Here is a 22,096-nt window from a genome sequence, read left to right as displayed (position 1 = left end):
TAGTTTGACATTTAACCAAATGGTAAAACTATTCCATTTATTATTTCCATCTCTTTTTACCCCTTACCCTGTTTTGTTGTTTATGTTTTCTCTCACCACAGAGTGTTAGTTCCAGGAGAGTAAAGGCTTTACATTGTTCACTGCTGAAAGCAATAGCACCCAGAAAAGTACAGTACATATGAAACCCTCAGTAAACACTAGCTGAATGAATGGTGCAAAGTGCCACAAGGAAAAATACACCAAAACTTTCATTATAATAAAAAAGTATAGATAAATCTTTCTCTAATGGCTTCCAGTCAAGTATTTTAAAACACCATATGCTATAATAAAAACATAAGTAATTTATTAAAATTTGAAGGCAAAAGCATAATTTTAAAAGATTTTAAAAGATTTAGACCTATGTTAGGCATGATGGAGTATGGATGCTTTCTTGAAATTCACAGTCAGATCCAAGAGTATCACTTTCAGAATGTTCTAGTAGACTGAGTTTACTTTTAGTTGTCTTTGATGAAACAGTCACTATTCTACTCTCTTTCTTAACAGAAATGTGTTTTTTCTAAGACTCACTTCTAATTGGTTCATTAAGCAAAACTTATTTTGCCCAATTCCTTTGCTTTTCTGCTTTACAGGTGAGTCAGAGCAGGAATGCAGGTCCTTCCCAGGTTGTTTCTTAGCAGAGTATGTTTTGGTATATTCACCTGCTTTGGTCATTTTCTCTGAAGAAGACCTGCTATTTCTAGATAATTCCTCTTCTTTTCTTTGACTTCCAGTTCCAGAAATGACGTCTGCTGAAGGAGAACATGTTCTAGCAATGAAATCTTCAAAAGACTCCTGCCGCTGCTCTGTGACTGGGACCCCCAGGTTGTCTTTGGAAGTTTCTAAGGCCTCCTGAGTAGAGACTGGGACATGGAAGGAGTCAAGAAGCAAAGGAATCCCAGCATCACCTGTAATTTTCTGAAACTGGAGGGAAAGACAAAAGACAAGGCAAAAATTCAGTGATGAACAAAGACAACCATTAAAAAGTAGAGTTCAAAACTTCAATGTTACTCTGTGATCTTATTATTAACACAGTCAACTGATTATTCAGAAGACTTCAGAGACATTTTTTTTCTAATTATATCTTGCCAAGTGATTCTCAACTTAACCTAGCTATATCCAAGGCTATGTCAGCTACATTTTCAGACTTTGGTGATTGGGGTAGTTATTACCCATTTCCTTTCCCTCACTAAGAATGAAACCCTACTCTGTAAGAAAAATTAATTTCTTTTCTATCCTCCAGGCACATGTAAACAATATATAGTTTGTGACCAGACTGTGTTCTCAAGCTGTCAGTTCCCAAGACCAGTCTGAGATTGGCTGCGGTGGGCAAAGGGGGCTCCAAGTAAGGTGGAGGAAAAGCTGACAGGTTTCCCCTCCCATTCCCATGACCCGGTGAGTCACTATAATATCTTACATATTAGCTATGTCAAGATTACCTTTTAAAAAAATTATATCAGTATGTGTACCTTCATTAGTGTTCCTTCATTGTATGCTGACTGCATACAAATAGAAACCTAGATAAAATATGAACAGAATAGACATTTATACAATTTAAAATTTGGAATATTTTCTGTAATGTTTTCTTTCTTCATTAAGGAGAGTTTGCTTTAACTCATAAATTTTCTAAAGAACTTCCAGTTTTCTTATGTACAACAATACAGTATCATGAAATGGGCCCACATTTACTGATCTCAGATTTGGAGAGGATTCCAGAGTCTTCTAGCTCCCGAGCATGTGAACTATTAGAGACTGACCATTATTATTTTCTCTCTGACTTGGTCATTTCCTTTTTGCTAATCACTCTTAGAATTATTAAGTGCTGTCCTGTCCACTTACTTGGAGATTTTGCGTTTGTACTGGGGCACTCTGTTTGATTCTGATTTTTCTTCTTCAAGTGCCTTCTTTTCTTCTTTAGGTGGACTACTAACAGTAGAATTCATCTGGGGACGACCTAGTAAATGAAAATCTGACTGATCTATACCAGCCATTGTGGCCAGCTGCCCAAGCCTGGACCAAAGGAGGAAAGGAGAAAAGACAAAGGTTATTATAATCACATAAGAGCAGTTTAGATTTCCCCAGACCTACCATCATGAAATACTTCTAAAATCTTAAAAGCCAACATCCTACTCCAGACTACAAGCCTCTCTCTCCCCCAAATTCTCAGCCCTTTCCAGATTCATCATCTAGGAGACATCCCACTGTCTCACTAGCAGCTTCAACATGTACCATGCACCCCGTCCACTGCCTGTCACACCTCCATTCCCACACTTCTTTACCACCTTTCCTCCAGTTTCCAAGAATGTGTTTGTTCCTTCCTTACCAACACAAATTCATTCACTGACAAAACACCACTCCATCAACTACCAATCTCCACTTCCCTCTTTCAGCAAAAGTGCTCCTGGTTGAGAACCACTGACCTATATCTTCCCTGCAGATTAATAATAATTTTTATGTTTAAGACAAAAATAACTTTAATTCAAACTTATCAAACAAGCAAAATAAATGAAAGATAGGAAAATTCTTATCCATTCCCGAATATTTTCAATGAAAACTGCCTTCAATTTAGTCTTTACAAAAAACTATACCCACTAATTACTCTGTCTACAGGTTACTCTTTTATAATGGGCTCCCCACTCTACCAAAGCAGGCTCCCCTATTTGCATTTCTTAAAAAAATTAATTCCTCATTTTAAAATGTCAACTATATTACCTATAATTACACTAAATTTGGCTAAATATGGCTACATAAGTGATGAAAATTGCTCCAGTTCCTCAGCAAACTACCATTATATCACAAAGAGAAGAATGCCATGAATAGAAATGAACTAACCCAGCATCTTTAAGGATATCTAAGAAAGCATGCAACTTCTGAAAAGAATTCTCAATGCTGCCCAAAGCACCTTCATCATCCAGGATCATGCTTGTCAATGAGTGGGCATGAAGGGCTTCAGACAAAGAGAAATTTATATTTCTTAACTGGGCATTTTCATGTTCCAGCTATAAAAGAAGACTGAAAATGTCTGACATGATTTTTTCTCATTGTCATCAAAAGTAGTCTTGTCTAGTTTCAAGGAACAAAACTAAAACACTCAAAATGTAATTAATCTGTAATTAACCTAACTCTCCACCAGGAAAGACAGAGACCATATCACATAATAACCAAAACCCCCAGGCACCCAACAAAGTTTCCTATATAACACTTAGGTGGTATATAAATAAAAGTTATCGTTTTATTAATGATCTTTCACAAAAGATCACATTTCTAACTGGTTAAATTCATAATGGAGCCTCATTCCACATCAGAAAACTACCTGCTTTAAGTTTCCCTTAAATTAGAAAGTGAATTATAGAATCTGATTTGAACAAAACATATTACAACTCTGCTGAATGTTAAGAATTAACTTTAGTGAGCAAAATATCTAATGCTTACGTTTAAAAGTCCTAAATCATACCCAACCCAATTTATTAAATGTACGATCACCAATATTTTTTTAGGATTCTTGAAAATATTCACTCGCGTGCACTCTTCCCCTTCCACTCATCACCTATGCACTTAAAACCCCCCTATAAGCTCAACTCTAGTATTTCTCAGAAAAGCTGTTATGTTCATGATGCCCCTTTTGCCTTATATAAGCAGGTGCTCAACATTTATTGAATGAGTGTCCGCCAATCCAATGGATGCACTTTGGAAAATTCCTCCCTACGCTCAACCTATGATAAAGTATATTTATATAGAACTTTTTAGATTATGCCCTGCTTTCATGCACATTACCTAATGTAATTCTTATAGTATATAGTTTTATCTTTCATTGCATTTTTACAAGTTTTCCAATATCTTAAATTTATTTAAATGATTCACTTTCCTAATTCATTGCCAAGAGAGTCTCATCATGCCTTTTATGCTACTGTATATACAGTATATGCACAAAAAGTGCTTTCTTTAATCAAAGAATCATGAACAGAAAATAAGCTAATGTCATATGAAAGCACACACACACACACACACACACAAAACGAGATTTTCACATTTTTAAAAACATGCTTTCTGGAATATAGATCATATGATCACTAAATACCAGTAAATGCAAAAGTCCATATGACACAACCAATTTGCAACATATTACAGTTTTAAAGTTTACAAACTATGTGTATATGGCTTAAAATCAAATCAAAATAAAACCAAAACACTCTCAAAAGTATAAGAAATTGTTTGCCTCATTGACTCATTTATCAGCCTTAAGTCTTATTACTCTTTCCTCCTTTAACTGCTTTAGGCACTCCTCCAGTTTTTCCTAAACAGAGTAAATATTATAACTAATTCGTAGTATAATATCTAAAAGCCTTTCCAGCTATAGGTCTTATCAGGATTTAGGGGCAGAGCCAGAAGTGAACTCAGATTTTAGTCTGCTACTGGTAATATCATACCATGCTAGTGAAATGAATTATCAAAATCTATCAAATTAGCATAGTAAAGATTTATTTAAATTCCACTTTTTCCAACATAAATTTGTGGCAACCTACCATAAAAGGCATATGCGTATAACATAGCAAGTCAGAAATAAATAGTTAAGGCCAAGAAAGAAAAATTCTATTTTTATTTGTGGGTCTCTTTATAGTAGGAAGTCCTATTAATGAACATGCTTAACATACCTGAATTGCATAATTGCAGATTCAAAAGCATTTTTTTTTAAAGTAATCACTTTTAAAGCAATTTACAGTCGAGCTCTGTTCTTGGAGTTCCCTGGGCATTAAATAGTCTAATCATCAAAACCCTAAGAGGGGGCTTCCCTGGTGTCGCAGTGGTTAAGAATCTGCCTGCCAGTGCAGGGAACACGGGTTCGAGCCCTGGTCCGGGAAGATCCCACGTGCCCGGAGCAACTAAGCCCGTGTGCCACGACTACTGAACCTACGCTCTAGAGCCCCTGTGTCATAACCACTGAGCCCACGTGCCACAACTACTGAGCCTACGTGCCACAACTACTGAAGCCTGCGCGCCTAGAGCCTGTGCTCTGCAACAAGAGAAACCACTTCAATAAGAAGCCCGCACACCACTACGAAGAGTAGCCCCTGCTCGACGCAACTAGAGAAAGCCCGTGAGCAGCATCAAACACCCAGCGCAGCCAAAAATAAATAAATAGGGCTTCCCTGGTGGCGCAGTGGTTGAGAGTCCGCCTGCCGATGCAGGGGACACGGGTTCGTGCCCCGGTCCGGGAAGATCCCACATGCTGCGGAGTGGCTGGGCCCGTGAGCCATGGCCGCTAAGCCTGCATGTCCGGAGCCTGTGCTCTGCAACGGGAGAGGCCACAACAGTGAGAGGCCCGTTTACTGAAAATAAATAAATAAATAAAATTAATTTATTTAAAAAACAAAAAACCTTACGAGGAAAGAACAATCACTAACTCCATGTTATTTTACAGATGAGGGAAACAGAGGCAGAGAAGTAGAGTAAGTAGAGCAGCACAGCCAAGGTCACACCACTAAGTAGCAGAGCCACACTGTGGATTCAGGAAGCTGGGTGCCATTCCTGTTCACAGAGGTGGTAGTCTTCCCATTCACCAAGATCAATAAAATAAAATGAACACTGATAAACTCTCTCAGGAGTTTTAGGAACTAAGACACTTCAGTCCTTGAAGTGGGGACACTGCTTGCAATGGGCAGAATTCTAACAGAGCCCCTAAGACTCCTACTTACTGAAGTACACAAACCTTCCACTTATCCAATCAAACCCTAAATCTGGGTGCTGCAGTGAAGGGATTTTGCAAATGGAATTAAGATTCAAAATCAGTTGATTTTTTAAGATAGGGAGATTATTCTAGGTGGATGTGACCTACTCAGGCACCCCATGAAAAGGACCTGAACTCTTCCTGAATTGAAGTACAAAAGGGAGGGAGACTCTCCATTGCTGGCTCTGAAGAAGTCCAATGCTGTGGCAGGGAAGGCAAGCGAGAGGCCTCTAGGACCTGAGACTGCCCCCCGACTGACAGCCAGCAAGGAAATGGGGACCTCTCTCCTGCAACTGCAGAATCTGAATTATGCCAACAAGCCAAAGAAGCTTGGAGGCATTCTTTCCCAGAGCCTCTGGATGCTAACACAGCCAGACTGACATCTTGATTTCAGCTCTGTGACCCACACAAACTATGGTGAACATCCAACATTTGGGGCTCAATGTTTACACTTAAATTTCACGTGCTTTAACACTCTCAGGAGGGAACCACGTGTTTCAGTGTGTATCTGAGCAGGAAACCCAGTCACGCTGTGCCTGGACTTCTGACCTGCAGAACTGTGAGCTAGTCAAGTAGGTATTGTTTTCAGTCAGTAAGAGTGTAGTAAAAGAATTAATATTCTACTCAACCTCCAGGTTCATGAACAAAATAAATGATTGTCATTGTTTTAGGCCGCTGTTTCGGGGTGGTTTCTTATGCAGCAATAAACAATCAGAATACCTATACTTATGAAAACAGTACGGTATATTTATACATTTTAACTGCTTTGAACAATCACTTAAAGAATGAGGAACTCTGTTATATGCCATCATTGGGATAGGAGCTGGTATCACTTTCTGGAGAGTAGCTTTTGGTACCTAACAACAATCCTACATCAGGGGTTTACCCTAAGGAAATCAAAGATGTGGGCAAAGATTTATCTACCAACATGATGTCATAAGATTGTTTATAACCAAACCCTAGAAGAAAGCTAAGAGCCTCCAAATTGGGATTGTTTAAACAAAAATAGCTCACCATATGAAGGAATGCGCTATGAAGCCACTAAGAAAAGAATGACAACAGGTCTCAACCAGAGTTAATGAATGGGCTTCAGGAGTTCTACATTCAAAATATATCTGTGCATTCTTCCTGGGAGATGATGCATAAGCTTAATCAAATTCTTTGATGTAGAAGAGTATTTAGTGACATGGCAAAATATTTTTGATACTTTTTTAAGACAAAAGAGCAGATTAGGTGTGTGTACATGCAGAGGTGGCTTTTATTTCCTTCAAGAAGTTGTTCATTGTTTTCAAACATTTGCTCAATGAACATATATTTTTATATTCAGAACATGTTTAAAAAATTGAGAGTCTAAGAACTTCAAATTCTTTAATGTTTCATTACTAAAGCCAGTCAAGTTTTCAATGGGGAAAAGGGGAAAAAAATTGCAAAATTCCTCTACTTTTAATATAATGATTTAATCAATCTTCTAAAACAGATTTCAAAGAAATTCTAAACAAATAAGCAAACAAACAAAAAGCCCTCACCACAGTCAGAGGAAAGTAGACTAAAATTCCTGACTGGTTCTAAATAGCACATCAAAGTGCAGTTACATGAAATAGTTTCTCCCTCTAATGGAGGGAATTAGAACACAGTGTTAAATTTTTGTGAGAAAGTGTACCCTCTTCCTACAAAGTATTAATAATTCATGTCCCTTACATGGAAATATGGCACCAAAAAAGTTAGAAAGTAAAATTGCTTGATATTCTATTACTTAAGTAAGACTAATGATAAGGCTTTGGAATAATTTTCCTTCCTGTCATCTGCTCTCCTTCCTCCCTCTGTACACTGGCTAGGGTGATTTTTCTGGGACAAAGCTCCCATTATATTGGATATCAAATTTTATGTTCACCTTTTCTCCATTTAACATTGAAATCAATTATTTGTCATAATCAAGGGATTCATAACCTTGATTTTTTGTGTGTGTGTGGGCTACAAAATATTCCACTGAGTGGGTTTACTGGTTAACCATGTTACGCATTTAAATTCTTTCCAACTTTTCAATATTATAAGACAAAATAACCGTTTTTATGCATGAAGGTTTTTTTCCATATTGAGAATAACGTTCTTACAATAAATCTATAAAAATGAGTTTGAGGTCAAAGCAAATGAACATTTTTAAGGCTCTGAGGTACCTATCTCCAAACTTCTTTCCAAAAGATTTCTGAGATTTTATACTGCCATCAGCGATGTATCACTTGATATATAACCTCTACTATAACTGTTGGCTTACTTCCTCATTTAGAGTGCAAGTTATTTGAAGATAGGCGGTGTATTTTATTAAGTGTTTATCCCCAGCACCTGTGCCTAGCACAACGTAGATGGTCAATAAATAATTGCTTAATAAGGAAAATCCCTGCCAATACAAGAAGTACGTGTGTGAAAGACAGACTGTGTGTTTTTCTCTAACTGGATAGATGAAAACTTGTCATCTTCTTTAATGTGCAATTTTTTGCTTATAATTAGTAATTAAATTTCTCTTTTAGATTATATTGTAAAAATTCAGATTCTCTGAGGTAAATGAGTCTGGCACTACCCATTAGCTATATAACCTTGGACAAGTTCTATAACTCTAGGCCTCAACTTCCTCATCTATAAAATGGAGATAAGCTTCCATATCACAGAGCTCTTGTGAGGATTACGTGAGTTAAAACACATATAAAATTAGAAGAGTGCTTGGTGCACAGCATATGTTCAATTAATGCTGAATGAATGAACATGTGAACGCAAGCAGTAGTGAAGGGCTTAAAATGAAATAGTCCCATCCCACTCCCACATCCAGCACTCAAGAAGCAACCGATTCTTTACTTAGTTTTTTTTTGTTTTTTTTTTTGCGGTATGCGGGGCCTCTCACTGTTGCGGCCTCTCCCGTTGCGAAGCACAGGCTCCGGACGCAGGCTCAGCGGCCATGGCCCACGGGCCCAGCCGCTCCGCGGCATGTGGGATCCTCCCGGACCGGGGCACGAACCCGTGTCCCCTGCATTGGCAGGTGGACTCTCAACCACTGCACCACCAGGTAAGCCCTACTCAGGTTTTTAATTGTAAAATACAATATGCGTACTGAGAAGTGCATAGAACAAAACTGTCAATGTAACAACTAAAAAGAGAATACTTACTTAACCAATACTCGAATCTGAAAGTATTGATACTTGTCAGCATCTCAAAAACCCCCCATATCCTTTTCTCATCACAATCTCCTTCCCTCTTCCCGGTTAAACACCATCCTCATTTCTCCACAATCATTTCCTTTAACCTGCATGCATGCCTAACAAAAGAGTTCAGTTTTGTCAACATCTAACTTTATGTAGAGAATCATAGTTTATGAAGTCTTTTCTATCTTATTTCTTTCACTCAACATTCGTTTAAAAAATTCATCCACATTGCTGCCTGTTGCTCTAGTTCATTCAATTTTATTGCTTGATAGTTTTCCCACTGTACGAATACACATAATTTATTTAATTTTTGACTCTTGATGGACATCTGGTTTGTTTTCGGTTTGTGCTAATGCAAATCATGGACAGGAATCCTGCTGTACCGGTTATTCTGGTGCATTTACACAGGGCGGGGGTGAGGGCTGCTGGGTCACAGGCTATTTATGTACCTTCAGTTGATGGAGAGTGCTAAATGCTTTCCAAAGTAGTTGTGTCGATTTATACTCCAGTATAAGCAGGGTAGAAGATTCCCATAGTACTCCAGGTCTACAATACCTGATACTACCAGACTTTAGGTATTTGTCAATCTGATTGGCATGTAGTTTCGTTGGTTTGGACTCACTTTCCTCTTATTACATAATGAAGTTGTACACTTTTCTGTGTTTACTGGCTGTTTGGATTTCCTTTTTTATGAGGTTTACGTCAACTATTGGTATTTTTTATTCTTATTTTATTATTCTTATTTATTTTTGGCCGTTTTGGGTCTTCATTGCTGTGTGCAGGCTTTCTCTAGTTGCAGCGAGTGGGGGCTACTCTTCATTGCAGTGGCTTCTCATGTCGTGGAGCACAGGATCTAGGCACACGGGCTTCAGTAGTTGTGGCACGTGGGCTCAGTAGTTGTGGCTCGCAGGCTCTAGAGCACAGGCTCCGTAGTTGTGGCGCATGGGCTTCGTTGCTCCACGGCATGTGGGATCATCCTGGACCAGGGCTCGAACCCGTGTCCCCTGCCTTGGCAGGCAGATTCTTAACCACTGCACCACCAGGGAGGTCCAACTATTGTTAGTTTGAATTCTTCCCCATTTCCAGGTGATACTCTTATAGGACTATTTTCTGACTAAATTTGAGGCATTATCTGTTCACTTTCTAATTTACTAAGTAAGGGTTTAGTTCCTTTACACTCTTTCCTATGTCCACACTACTCAGTAAAGTTATGTCATCATTAGTTATTCCACTGCTCATGATCTCTTTGACTTGTAGTGATATACTTAAAAACTTAAATTGTTGATCAACTATAAACTCTCTCAATGTCATGCTTTGTAAAATGAGGACATTCATACCATTTTGCCTTTTTTCTACCTCTTGTCTACCTTCCAAACCTAGCTTTTACGTTGTCAAAGCTGAAATTTATATTCTGTTCTATGTGCAGTTAAGTCTTCTGTTATTTGAGAGTCAGTAGGGAGTAAGGTTTAAGAGAACAGGCAGAGAGCCTAAACTCAAAGCCTCAATCCAACCCTAAATTACGTACAGCCTGGGCAAGTTCCTTCTCTGTCTTAGCTTCCTTTTCTCAAAAGTGGGAATGATATTAGCACCAACCTCATAAGGCTATTCAGAGGGTTAAATGAGTTAATATATGCAAAAACACTTAGAGCCTAATATATACTTAGTACATACTGGTACACAATGCATTTCAGTACATACCAAGTTAATGCAAATACATACTAAGTATAGTTTATGTTAGTTATTTGCTATTACATGCAAGTTGACAATAAAAGCTGCAAACCAAGACAGTATTGCCATTATTACAATTAAATTAATATTGCCCACTGCAGATGTACTGTGTCTCTGTGTATAAACTACACCTCGTTCCATACTGTGTCAGTGTCACTGCCCTTGTGCAGGGTGACCACATACCCTAAGCCTCCTTGGGCTGTTCCAGTTTATACATGTTGTCCTGATGTTACAGCATTAGAGCGTCTCCTTATACTATTGAAGTGTAAGGAGTTTGGACAAGTTCTGGTTTGGACAACAAATTAGATAGGTGGTCATTACCCCTGTGTGTCACTGAAAAGGGGGACATCTATAGAGTCAAGTTCAAGTGGATTCTCCTCTTCCTCATCAATAGTAGGTTAAAAATCAACCATAGTTTAGTTTGCTTCATGTTTATGTCAGTATAGCCTTTTCTCCTCTGGAGTTCAAGTTCCTTCTCCTCTTCCTCTCCCTCCTCCCTTCCAACTGTGCCTAGTACCTAGTAAGTACAATATGCCTCAAGGTGTTTTTAAGCTCTCAATCACACAGTCAATAGAAGCCTCTCCAATATAGACTAGCTGCTCTCTGCACTGAGTCCCCTATTACCTTCCTTCTTGGTTTATTGCCTCATTTTGCTCGATTATTTCTATAAATAGCTTAAGATGTAGCACAGGAGGTAAATTTTTCAAATTTCTTTCTGTACAAAATATCTTATTCAGCCTCCGCTTATGACTGATAGTTTCGCTGGATACAAAACCCTAGGGTGAAAATTATGTGCTGGAAAAACGTTGGAGGTATCTTTCTAATGCCTTCCAGGATTCATGGTGCTGATGACAACTATGATAAAGTCAGATTTTAACTCTTTTTTTAGGTGACCAGTATTTTTCTCTCTGGAATGGATGTATCCTCTCAGTATTTTATTCGATTTTAATTTATTTTTTCAGTATTTTAAAGTTTCACAATGAAGGGTGCCTAGGTATGTCTATTCTTGTTCACCTTGCTCAAAACTTGAGTAACTATTTTAAATCTGAGGCCTGATGTCCACTTTCAGCTGTGGGGAATTTTCTTGCCCTTTTGACAGCTTCCCTCCATTTTTTTTTTCTGGGTCTGGAGTTTCTAATAGTAACATGTTGGATCTCCCAGATGCAGCCTCTCTAACATATTTCTATCATATTTTCCATTGTGTCTTTCTTTTTTATATACTGAGAAATTTTTAATATTCCTACTGAATTTATTTCAGCAACCATATTTTCATTTCCAAGAGACCTCTCTTGTTTCTGACCATTCTCTTTTTAATTAACACCCTAGTCTTATTTTATAGTTGCTAGCTCTTTTAAACCTCTCTCAGGATACTAATTAAGGTATTTTCTTAAATTATTTTGTTCCCAAAATTGTCCCCGGTCCTACCAGGATATGTTTTCACTCTTTTTCCCCTCTCTCATGTTGTAAGCTTTACTCAACTATCAGGCAAATGACAGTTATTTCCTATTTAAGAATGAGCACAGAAAGCTCCCCGAAGTCAACGATTGATTGGCTTCTTATGCAGGAAGAAGCAGGGAGTAACTGTAATAGGATCCCCCCAAACACAATTTTCTAGGGTGTAAAAACTCATACTAGCTGCCCTAGTTCTCGCCAGTTTCACTGTTTTCAAAATGAAATCATCTCGGGCTTCCCTGGTGGGACAGTGGTTGAGAGTCCGCCTGCCGATGCAGGGGACACGGGTTTGTGCCCCGGTCCGGGAAGATCCCACATGCCGCGGAGCGGCTGGGCCCGTGAGCCATGGCCGCTGAGCCTGCGCGTCCGGAGCCTGTGCCCCGCAACAGGAGAGGCCACAACAGTGAGAGGCACGCGTACCGGGAAAAAAAAAAAAAAAAAAGAAATCATCTCATTTCAGGAGAGTGAGGGCGGGGCTGGGAGTCCACTCCTCTAAACACAACCCTTCAATGAGCTCCCCTATTTCAGTCACACTTTTAACTAACTCCACCCTCTCTCCTACATGCACATCTGAGCATGGGGATACTTCTGCAGGTGGGATCAGAATCCTCCTCAGTTGCAGGTGGTCCCTGTGCATAATTCTAGGTGATGCTTTTCCTCTGTTCTACTGCTTCAGTTTCACTCTCTTCCACTTGTCTCCATCTTTCAAAACTATGTTGAAATCTCTTGATTGTTGTGGGCTTATATACTTAAACACTTTGATACCATCATTGTAGTGTATTGTCAAAACAGAGAAGAGCTGCAAGGGTTCTCAGTGCATTCTGAATCTGCTATTCTGTGGTCCCAGTGTTTAAACTTCTTAGTCTTCCCCAGTGTATATCATTGTTTTTAGAAATACAATCTCCTGGTCTACTCGTGAAGGAAATGAATACAACGCATCTAAAATGACAAGGAATGCAGGTTAGATGCTCTAGGGTCTTGTCGTACTCTGCCATTTACTAATAAACCACTTATGTGCTACAAATTGTAGGTGCTCATTTATAAAATGAAAGGGGGTAACTCTACATGAACTATAGATTTCTCCTACTCTAACATTTCATAATTTTCTAAGTTTTTTCTTAAAATTTCTCTATATTATCATTAATTTTAATTAAAAAAATAAAAATCTAACTTTCTCTTTTGAACATCAAAGAGTAATTCCCATAGTCCTACAATAATGGGATAATTAGTTCTGAAACCTGTCACGTTTCATGTTTCATACGAAAATAAAATCATGTTAAATAATTTTTAAAAATTAAACATGGACTTTGTAGCACAAAGACAAGGTCCCTCCCAAATGGTGTTCCTTTATTTACTAGAAATATTCAGCTCTGCTTTAAAGTTGAAATAAAATAAATATATTATTTTTGAGGTGCAAAAATTTCTTATGAAAATCAATTTTTCTTTTCTGTCCATACAAACAAAAGTATGGAATGACATTAGAGGTCAGGTTTATTTGGTAATGTAATGTAGCTTCTTGATATTTTTTATTTTAGGAAAGGAGAATATCAACATCGAAACTTTTTTCAACTTTACTTTTTTTTAAAATGAGGCCCTTTTTTCCTCTTATAAAAAGAGAGTTCAACTAGAACTGTCAATTTTCTCATCTGTAAAACAAAGCACTGAATCAGCTGACCATTCAGAACTCAATATTCATTCAGAACTCAATTTCTTTACCTTATGATCACTAAGGTTCTCCCTAAATCTAATATACTAAGGTTCTAAGGAAAGGAAAATATATTATTACCGACATGTTTTGATTTTTATTTCTTAGAGTTCAAATGTCCACCATTCACCTTGGTCTAAGCTTTAGGGAACCATTCAAGGGGATACAATGCAGATGGGAGGAGAAAACAGAACCCTCACACAAGCTGTGCTGTGTTGCAATCAGGCTTCCGTTTGAAAAATAATCTTCTCTATAGCTTTAAAGTGATAACTTTGTACCGGCAGTGCTTCTTGTTTCAAACTGATTTTCTCTGGCTCTTCCTGAACACTTTCTGAGGAATCATTGACCGCTTTGATTTCTGAGGAGGAAGGACTCTCTACTGTCACAATCACAGGAAATTCTGACGGACCTGAGTGTCTGAAGAAGAAGATAGGAAATCACAAAGTTGTTACACTAAAGTGCAAAGAAAGAAGACAAGATTGTACAAAAGATAACACAAGCCAGATACCAAATATCCAAATATTAGAGGACGTTTAATAAAAGTGATCTGAGGTATCATTATTCATAAATGTCTCTCACTGCTCCTTAGTCTAAAACAGGCAATGAGTAAGTAAAAGTACAGTAACTTATTTTTGCTATGTTACTGTACAGACCTCTGTTGTACATGGTTAGGATTAGTAATGGGAATTGCCCATATTATTTTATGAAGTTTCTTTCACAGAAGCCAAGTGAAGATCCAAGGTAAACATTTTTTCTCAGTATACTGCAAATGAAAATTTTATTTTTCACTATCAGGCAAAAACTGGAAGAAAATGTAGTTTTTTGGAAGAAAATACATCAGTAAAGGAATAAAGAATAAGATAAAGAATAAGAAGAATAATCAGAAAGTCAATATATCTAAGCTGTGTATAACAGATGTTAGAATTTAAAAAAATAAATCACATAACCATGACAAATAACATACAAGGGAACTCCCATAAGGTTAACAGCTGATTTTTCAGCAGAAATTCTACAAGCCAGAAGGGAGTGGCATGATATACTTAAAGTGATGAAAGGGAAGAACCTACAACCAAGATTACCCTACCTGGCAAGGATCTCATTCAGATTTGATGGAGAAATCAAAAGCTTTACAGACAAGCAAAAGCTAAGAGAATTCAGCACCACCAAAGCAGCTCTGCAACAAATGCTAAAGGAACTTCTCTAAGTGGGAAACACAAGAGAAGAAAAGGACCTACAAAAACAAACCCAAAACAATTAAGAAAATGGTCATAGGAACATACATATCGATAATTACCTTAAACATGAATGGATTAAATGCTCCAACCAAAAGTTGCAGGCTTGCTGAATGGATACAAAAACAAGATCCATATATATGTTGTCTACAAGAGACCCACTTCAGACCTAGGGACACATACAGCCTGAAAGTGAGGGGATGGAAAAAGATATTCCATGCAAATGGAAATCATAAGAAAACTGGAGTAGCAATACTCATATCAGATAAAATAGATTTAAAATAAAGAATGTTGGGCTTCCCTGGTAGTGAAGTGGTTGAGAGTCCACCTGCTGATGCAGGGGACATTGGTTCGTGCCCCGGTCTGGGAAGATCCCACATGCCACGGAGTGGCTAGGCCCGTGAGCCATGGCCGCTGATCCTGTGCGTCCGGAGCCTGTGCTCCGCAATGGGAGAGGCCACAACAGTGAGAGGCCCACGAACTGCAAAAAAAAAAAAAAAAAAAATAGAATGTTACAAGAGACAAGGAAGGACACTACATAATGATCAAGGGATCAATCCAAGAAGAAGACATAACAATTATAAATATATATTCACCCAACATAGGAGCACCTCAATACATAAGACAACTGCTAACAGCTATAAAGGAGGAAACCGACAGTAACACAGTAATAGCGGGGGACTTTAACACCTCACTTACACCAATGGACAAATCATCCAAAATGAAAATAAATAAGGAAACAGAAGCTTTAAATGACACAATGGACCAGATAGATTTAATTGATATTTATAGGACATTCCATCCAAAAACAGCAGATTACACTTTCTTCTCAAGTGCACAGGGAACATTATCCAGGATAGATCACATCTTGGGTCACAAATCAAGCCTCAGTAAATTTAAGAAAATTGAAATCATATCAAGCATCTTTTCTAACCACAACGCTACGAGATTAGAAATGAATTGCAGGGAAAAAAACGTAAAAAATACAAACACATGGAGGCTAAACAATACGTTACTAAATAAACAAGAGATCACTGAAGAAATCAAAGAGGAAATCAAAAAATAACTAGAGACAAATGACAATGAAAACACAGCGATCCAAAACCTATGGGATGCAGCAAAAGAAGTTCTAAGAGGGCACTTTATAGCTATACAAGCCTACCTCAAGAAACAAGAAAAATCTCAAATAAACAATTTAACCTTACACCTAAAGGAACTAGAGAAAGAAGAACAAACAAAACCCAAAGTTAGAAGAAGGAAAGAAATCATAAAGATCAGAGCAGAAATAAGTGAAATAGAAACAAAGAAAACAATACCAAAGATCAATAAAACTAAAAGCTGATACTTTGAGAAGATAAACAAAATTGATAAACCATTAGCCAGACTCATCAAGAAAAAGAGGGAGAGGGCTCAAATCGATAAAATTAGAAATGAAAAAGGAGAAGTTACAACTGACACCACAGAAATACAAAGCATCTTAAGAGACTACTACAAGCAACTCTATGCCAAAAAAATGGACAACCTGGAAGAAATGGACAAATTCTTAGAAAGGTATAACCTTCCAAGACTGAACCAAGAAGAAATAGAAAATATGAACAGACCAATCACAAGTAATGAAATTGAAATGGTGATTAAAAATCTTCCAACAAACAAAAGTCCAGGACCAGATGGCTTCAAGGTGAATTCTATCAAACATTTAGAGAAGAGTTAACACCCATCCTTCTCAGACTCTTCCAGAAAATTTCAGAGGAAGGAACACTCCTAAACTCATTCTATGAGGCCACCATCACCCTGACACCAAAACCAGACAAAGATACTACAAAAAAAGAAAATTACAACAGATTGCCAACAAACACACAAAAGAATGCTCAACATCATTAATCATTAGAGAAATGCAACTCAAAACTACAATGTGATATCATCTCACACCGGTCAGAATGGCCATCAAAAAAATCTAGAAACAATAAATGCTGGAGAGGGTGTGGAGAAATGGGAACCCTCATACACTGTTGGTGGGAACATAAATTGATAAAACCACTATGGAGAACAGTATGGAGGTTCCTTAAAAAACTAAAAATAGAACTACCATACAACTCAGCAATCCCACTACAGGGCATATACCCTGAGAAAACCATAATTCAAAAAGAGTCACGTACCACAATGTTCATTGCAGCTCTATCTACAATAGCCAGGACAAGAAAGCAACCTAAGTGTCCATCGACAGATGAATGGATAAAAAAGATGCGGCACATATATATACAATGGAATATTACTCAGCCATAAAAAGAAACGAAATTGAGTTATTTTTTGTGAGGTGGATGGACCTAGAGTGTGTCAAACAGAGCGAAGTAAGTCAGAAAGAGAAAAACAAATACCACACCCTAACACATATATATGGAATCTAAAAAAAAAAAAAAATGGTCATGAAGAACCTAGGGACAAGATGGGAATAAAGACGCAGACCTACTAGAGAATGAACTTGAGGACACAGGGAGGGAGAAGGGTAAGCTGGGACAAAGTGTGGGAGTGGTACTGTAAATATGGACATATATACACTGCCAAATGTAAAATAGATAGCTAGTGGGAAGCAGTCGCATAACACATGGAGATCAGCTCGGTGCTTTGTGACCAGCTAGAAGGGTGGGATAGGGAGGGTGGGAGGGAGGGAGATGCAAGAAAGAAGAGATACTGGGATATATGTATATGTATAACTGATTCACTTTGTTATAAAGCAGAAACTAACACACCATTGTAAAGCAATTATACTCCAATAAAAAAGTTAAAAAAAAAAAAAGAAAAGAAAAATACAGACCAATATCACTGATGAATATAGATGCAAAAATCCTCAACAAAATACTAGCAAACAGAATCCAACAACACATTAGAAGGATCATACACCATGATCAAGTGGGATTTATCCCAGGGATGCAAGGATTCTTCAATATACGCAAATCAATCAATGTGATATGCCATATTAACATATTGAAGAATAAAAACCATATGATCATCTCAGTAGATGCAGAAAAAGCTTTTGACAAAATTCAACACAAATTTATCATAAAAGCTCTCCAGAAAGTGGACATAGAGGGAACCTAGCTCAACGTAATAAACGCCATATATGACAAACCCACAGCAAACATCATTCTCAATGGTGAAAAACTGAAACCATTTCCTCTAAGATCAGGAACAAGACAAGAACGTCGGGCTTCCCTGGTGGTGCAGTCATTGAGAGTCCGCCTGCTGATGCAGGGGACGTGGGTTCGTGCCCCAGTCCGGGAAGATCTCACATGCTGCAGAGCGGCTGGGCCCGTGAGCCATGGTTGCTGAGCCTGTGCGTCCGGAGCCTGTGCTCCGCAATGGGAGAGGCCACAACAGTAAGAGGCCCGCGCAAAAAAAAAAAAAAAAAAAGACAAGGACATCCACTCTCACCACTATTATTCAACATAGTTTTGGAAGTCCTAGCCACGGCATCAGAGAAGAAAAAGAAATAAAAGGAATAAAAATTGGAAAAGAAGAAGTAAAACTGTCACTGTTTGCAGATGACATGATACTATACATAGAGAATCCTAAAGATGCCACCAGAAAACTACTAGAGCTAATCAATGAATTTGGTAAAGTTGCAGGATACAAAATTAATGCACAGAAATCTCTGGCATTCCTATACACTAATGATGAAAAATCTGAAAGAGAAATTAAGGAAACACTCCCATTTACCACTGCAACAAAAAGAATAAAATACCTAGGAAGAAACCTACCTAGGGAGACAAAAGACCTGTATGCAGAAAACTATAAGACACTGTTGAAAGAAATTAAAGATGATACCAACAGAAGGAGAGATATACCATGTTCTTGGATTGGAAGAATCAGTATTGTGAAAGTGACTATACTACCCAAAGCCATCTACAGATTCAGTGCAATCCCTATCAAATTACCAATGGCATTTTTTACAGAACTAGAACAAAAAATCTTAAAATTTGTATGGAAACACAAAAGACCCCAAATAGCCAAAGCAGTCTTGAGGGAAAAAAAACGGAACTGGAGGAATCAGACTCCCTGACTTCAGACTATACTACAAAGCTACAGTAATCAAGACAATATTGTATTGGCACAAAAACAGAAACATAGATCAATGGAACAAGATAGAAAGCCCAGAGATAAACCCACGCACCTATGGTCAGCTAATCTATGACAAAGGAGGCAAGGATATACAATGGAGAAAAGACAGTCTCTTCAATAAGTGGTGCTGGGAAAACTGGACAGCTACATGTAAAAGAATGAAATTAGAGCACTCCCTAACACCATACACAAAAATAAACTCAAAATGGATTTGAAACCTAAATGTAAGACGGGACACTATAAAACTCTTAGAGGAAAACATAGGAAGAACACTCTTTGACATAAATCACAGCAAGATCTTTTTGATCCACCTCCTAGAGTAATGGAAATAGAAACAAAAATAAACAAATGGGACCTAATGAAACTTAAGAGCTTTTGCACAGCAAAGGAAACCATAAACAAGAAGAAAAGACAATCCTCAGAATGGGAGAAAATATTTGCAAATGAATCAACGGACAAAGGATTAATCTTCAAACTATATAAACAGCTCATGCAGCTCAGTATTAAAGAAACAAACAACCTAATCCAAAAATGGGCAGAAGACCTAAATAGACATTTCTCCAAAGAAGACATACAGATGGCCAAGAAGCATATGAAAAGCTGCACAACATCACTAATTATTAGAGAAATGCAAATCAAAACTACAGTGAGGTATCACCTCACACCAGTTAGAATGGGCATCATCCAAAAATCTACAAACAGCAAATGCTGGAGAGGGTGTGGAGAAAAGGGAACCCTCTTGCACTGTTGGTGGGAATGTAATTTGATACAGCCACTATGGAGAACAGTATGGAGGTTCCTTAAAAAACTAAAAATAGAATTACCATATGGTCCAGCAATCCCACTACTGGGCATATACCCAAAGAAAACCATAATTCAAAAAGACACATGCACCCCATTGTTCATTGCAGCACTATTTACAATGGCCAGGTCATGGAAGCCACTTAAATGCTCATTGACAGATGAATGGATAAAGAAGATGTGGTACATATATACAATGGAATATTACTCAGCCATAAAAAGGAATGAAATTGGGTCATTTGTGGAGACGTGGTTTGATCTAGAGACTGTCATACAGAGTGAAGTAAGTCAGAAAGAGAAAAACAAATATCGTATATTAACTCATGTATGTGGATCCTAGAAAAATGGTCCAGATGAACCAGTTTGCAGGGCAGAAGTTGAGACACAGATGTAGAGGAGAAACATATGGACACCAAGAGGGGAAAGCCATGGGGAGTGGGGATGGTGGTGTGCTGAATTGGGCGATTGGGTTTGACATGTATACACTGATATGTATAAAATTGATGACTAATAAGAACCTGCTGTATAAAAAAATTAATTAAATTAAATTAAAAATTTAAAAAAAAAAGGAATTCTTCAGTCTGGCAATCCTCCAAGTGCTGTAAGATCCACACATCCTGCCTAACTCTTTTCAGGCCTACACACATATATTGTACGTGTGATTCAGGATTTACAGCCTGAACATTGTTAAAAAAAAAAAAAAAAGATGAAACATGAGGGGAGGGGGCAGGGCACAACATTTAAAAGAATGACATACCCTGAGGACAAGACATAAACTGATTAGAATCAAATAGGTCCAAGATGGTGGACAAGTCGACTTCCACTAGACCTTAAGCCTCAGTATACCTCATCGTAACACATCAGCAAGCTAAATGACATTTCCAAAGCCAACCAAAAAGTAGGCAGTGACCCAATTTCTGGAAATCCCCACTTGTTCCCCACAACAGTTAGCATACTCCTCCCTCTCATTAGCCTATGAAATTACCCACTCCTATAAAAACTGACAACCCCATACCCTGGTGCCTTTCTCACCTTCTGAGATGGTCCACACTCTGTCTGTGGAGTGTTTCTCTCTAAATAAATCCGTTTCTTACCTATCACCTTGTCTCTCACTGACTTTTTTCTGAAATGAGACATCAGCAACCTGGGCTTCATTAAGTCCCAAAACCAGGCGTGTGATCTCAGTTAAAAGACCATGGGCTTTGGACGGGTTTGAGGCCTGGCCGCATGGGTTGCAATCCCAACCTGGTTTAGGCTGGGTTTGAGTTCCGGCACGTGAGTTTGGGTCCCAATCTGAGGTTCATGGCTTCAAGTTACTAACGAAAAGTACAGCAGGACCCATTTATTGTACTGTAATTACTAGGTTGCTTTGGCACAGCAGGAATCCTATGACAATTCTCTTCATATATAATTCAATCAAAGAATTGAGTTTCAGGTAGAAGGTACCTTTTAAATTTGATTACTAAAATATTACTTTCATAGTCCATCCTTATCTTGTAAATTGTCTAAACTGAGAATTTAAAAACAAGGATTTTAGGGCTTCCCTGGTGGTGCAGTGGTTGAGAGTCCGCCTGCCGATGCAGGGGACACAGGTTCGTGCCCTGGTCCGGGAAGATCCCACATGCCGTGGAGCGGCTGGGACCGTGAGCCATGGCCGCTGAGCCTGTGCGTCCGGAGCCTGTGCTCCGCAATGGGAGAGGCCACAACAGTGAGAGGCCCGCGTACTGCAAATAAATAATAATAATAAAAAAATAAAAACAAGGATTTTAAAAGATAGTTCCTTAAATTAAAAGTATTATATAATTTAAAAATAAAATTGTAATTAGACAAGTCAGAGTCAAGATGGCAGAGTAGGAGGACGTGGAGTTTTTGTCTCCTCTCAGCTAGGGCACCAACCAGGTGTTGGTGAGGGACCTCAGGTACCAAAGGAGACGGGAGGAATCCCTGCACAACGAGGTAGGATGTGGGGGGAAAGGGGAGGGAGGAAAAGTGGAGGTGGGATGGGACGAGCACCCCCGAGGGGTTGCTGGGAGAGGGGAGGGATTCTCATGATTGGAGGTGCTAATGCACTGCGAGGGGATCAGCGGGGATGGGGAAAGACCTTTGGGGT

The 22,096-nt window shown here is 38.4% G+C and overlaps 1 pseudogene; it reads right to left on the bottom strand.

The window, feature by feature from the left end:
• Positions 1–362: 362 nt before the first annotated feature.
• LOC132429383 (centrosomal protein of 78 kDa-like) overlaps positions 363–22,096 on the bottom strand; it is a 36,097-nt pseudogene continuing 14,363 nt past the window's right edge.

This window comes from Delphinus delphis, chromosome 8, assembly GCF_949987515.2.
Source record: "Delphinus delphis chromosome 8, mDelDel1.2, whole genome shotgun sequence".
NCBI lineage: Eukaryota > Metazoa > Chordata > Mammalia > Artiodactyla > Delphinidae > Delphinus > Delphinus delphis.
Note: the sequence above shows the minus strand (reverse complement) of the source record. Positions and strands in the feature narration are given on the sequence as shown.